The sequence below is a fragment of the Mus pahari genome, chromosome 11 (genome assembly GCF_900095145.1).
Source record: "Mus pahari chromosome 11, PAHARI_EIJ_v1.1, whole genome shotgun sequence".
NCBI classification, from domain to species: domain Eukaryota; kingdom Metazoa; phylum Chordata; class Mammalia; order Rodentia; family Muridae; genus Mus; species Mus pahari.
Window position 1 is genome coordinate 60,779,510 of NC_034600.1, and position 3,674 is coordinate 60,783,183.

The following is a 3,674-nucleotide window of genomic DNA, read 5'->3' on the forward strand; positions in this document are numbered from 1 at the left end:
CTCTGCCTGTACCATGCCTGCCTGGATGCTGCCAAGCTTGATAATAATGGACTGAACTTCTGAACCTATAAGCCTACTCCAATATTATGATTATAAGAGTTTCCATGGTCATGGTGTGTGTTCACAGTAGTAAAACCCTAAGCCAGAAGTTGGTACCATGAGTCAGGTATTGATATGATAGATTTGACCATGCTTTTGTTTGGAAGAATGTAGATTTAGGAAATTTGGATATGGAAAGCAAGAGATGCTTTAATTGGGGTTTAGTCTGCTATTCTAGTAGGAATATGGAAGACTTTGTTGCTGAGAGTGATTTAAACTGTGAGGACCTGGCCCAAGAAGTTTCAGTGGAGAAAAATTTCAGTATGTGTCCTAGACACTGTTTTTGTAGTACTTTGGTGAAGAATTTGACTCCTTTTTGACCTTGTCTGATAAGTCTACTAAATAGTCTTATTCATTGTATGAACAGAGGAAATCTCAAAAAATCCCAGCAGTGACTTTGTTTTCTAGTTTAGTCTCATCATGAACAAGAATAGTTAACCAAGGAATATTTTGAAATTTTAACCTGGAATGAACTACAATCTGCTGCTAGAGGCCCAGGAATGGTGGTTCATACCTTTTATCCTAGGAGACAAAGTCAATTATATTTCTGAGTTCAAGGCCAGACTGGTACAAAATAAGTTTTAGGTGAAGAAATGTGTAAGTTAAGGCATGTGGTAAATGCCTTTATTCCCAGCATTCAGGAGATAGCTGTGCAGATAGCTGAGTTCAAAATCAGTCTACAGAGCAAATTTCAGGACAGTCAAGCTTAGGCAGTGAGGGATTTGGAAAACAGAAAGCTGGCTTCATTGGAGGAAGTGTGTCCCTATGGGGGTGGGCAATGAGACCCTCTTCCTAACCTCATGGGGAGACAGGTTTCCTCTAGTGGTCTTCAGATAAAGGTAGACTCTCAGCAACTCCTGCACCACAACTACCTGGACGATGCCATTCTTCTGCCTTGATGATAATGGACTGAGCCCAATTAAATGTTCTCCTTTATCAGCTATTGGATGGAACACAGGGCCCCCAATGGAGGAGCTAGAGAAAGCACCCAAGGAGCTAAAGGGGTCTGCAACCCTATAGGTGGAACAACAATATGAACTAATCAGTACCCCAGAGCTCATGTCTCTAGCTGCATATGTAGCAGAAGATGGCCTATTTGGCCATCATTGGCAAGAGAGGCCCCTTGGTTTTACAAACTTTATAAGTCCCAGTACAGTGGAATGCCAGGGCCAAGAAGTAGGAGTGGGTGGGTAGGGGAGCAGGGGCGTGGGCAGGGTATAGGGAACTTTCGGGATAGCATTCGAAATTTAAATAAAGAAAATATCTAATAAAAAAATAAAATAAAATAAAAATAAGACTTGCCTTGGTCCTGGTGTATTTTCACAGCAGTAAATGCCTAAACAAGACAACTGGGAAGAGGGCAACAAACCATTCTTAAATGATGGTCCTTATTGGCTGAGGGTCTCAAGAATAACATAGATTAGAAGATAACACAAGAATAACAGGACTTTACTGAAACATTAAAGCATGGGAGAAGCAGCGTTTGTTTCCCAGTTCATTGAGCCAAACAGGAATCTGTTCAGGGGAAATTTGGGGAGAAGTTGAATCCTTGTAATTAGTAGGAAGCTTAAGACTTTGCTTGAGCTCCATGGTGAGATGTGATCTTTCTAATGGAATTTGATGATGTGGGGTGGTGTGGGAATAAATCTTGTGCAGTTCTCAAGCAATCAATTGGGAATGAGAGAACGACAGAGAAGGAGAATTAGTCTGTTTGTGTAACTTGAAGACAAATGAGATGAGACTTGTGTGAACCAGTGTTCCTAGGGAAAAGCTTGACAAAAAGCCAAATACTGCATTAGTGACTCTAGCATTCTCTAAAATTTGTTCAACAGTTCATGGATGACTTAAATGATATACAACTATTGATAAAATATGTGATATATGTACTATGGCTAATCAATTATCCCATGATATTATGGGATACATATTAATCTTTTGTTGTATACTATATTTAGGATAGAAGCTCCCCACTGTAGATCTGGCACATGGAGAGGCAGAATCCACCATGCTATTGTAGAGCTGGTTAGAAGTAATGAACAATCTATAACAGGAAGTGTGGCAGGCAGTAGTCTTTGTTCCACTGTATCCGAGAATAATTCAAACAGTGCAAGCTCACCTTGTTGAAACCTTAAAAGTTGTGGAGATTTTGTCGATTTCTATATCGGGTTTATGTCTATGTCTACATTTAAATCTCTATCTCCACATCTTTATATTTCTATATCTATCTATCTATCTATCTATCTATCTATCTATCTATCTATCTATCTATCTATCTATCTATCTATCTATATCTATCTGTCTGTCTATCTATCTATCTATCTATAAATCTATAAAGCAATTTAAAAAGCAGTGATGATTCCCTCTGAAATGGACAATGTGAAGGATTTTTTTTATGTTGAATAGAGTAGCAAGATAAGGTTTTATAACAAAATCTACATGATTTTATATTCTTTTAAAGTACAAACCATGTAACAAATTCAAGAATGAGTTACAGCAGGACAAATGATTATCTAAGAAAGAACTCTGATATATGAGATTGTGTTGATGTAGAACTACAATAGTTCCAGGACTCAGAAGAAGTTGAGGTATTAAAGCAAAATTTTTGAAGTCACACCGAGATATGTGTGACTCAAGGGACAGGAGTTCAGCCAAACAGTCCATTATTTTTCAGACTTAGAAAATGAAGATTATGATAAAATGACTGATGCAGGTTGTATTGATGAATATTACCACAACAAATATAGCATAAATATTGAGAAATCCTGGGTCCATATAACAGCATACAGTCTCACAGCATTAACAATAAAAATATAATAACCATGTTGTGTTATTTTAGTACTTAAACAGTTCATTCTACAAAGACAGAGGAAAATATTCCAAGGAAATAGGAAATGTTTATACAGACAGCAAAGACAGGAGGCCTCTTAAATGACATGTTCAGGAGTGTATATTTTATATCATGGAGACAGACAACCTGTATAAACTCCAGTTAAAAGACACATGAAACTTAAAGAAGCTTATAACCTTAAAGAAACACAGAAAGTTATTCTGTATGACTATTAATCCTTTGCATTAATTTGATTATATTTAAGAAGAAAATATTTGCAAGCAGGAAAATGTTGAAATATAAAATTTAGAGCTATAGAGTATATATTGTAAATTAAACTACTGTATTTCAAGTTGTAGAAGTACAAATTGAATAACTGAATACAGAATAAATTTTACATTTTTACAAATACACAGAAAGTCAATACTATTATTTTTTCTTTTTTTATTATTATTATTTTCTTTATTTACATTTCAAATGCTATCCCGAAAGTTCCCTCCCGCCCCTGCTCCCTTATCCACCCACTCCCACTACTTGGCCCAGGCCTTCCCTTGTGATGGGTCATATAAAGTTTGCAAGACCAAGGGGCCTCTATTCCCAAGCTAAGGGGGTACTGGTTAATTCATATTGTTGTTCCACCTACAGGGTTACAGCCCCCTTCAGCTCCTTGGGTACTTTCTCTAGCTCCTCCATTGGGGACCCTGTGTTCCATCCAATAGCTGGCTATGAGCATCCACTTCGGTGTTTG

General features: G+C 37.3%; 1 pseudogene; it reads left to right on the forward strand.

Moving 5' to 3' along the window:
* Positions 1–284: 284 nt before the first annotated feature.
* Positions 285–3,674, forward strand: part of LOC110328906 — a 12,570-nt pseudogene continuing 9,180 nt past the window's right edge.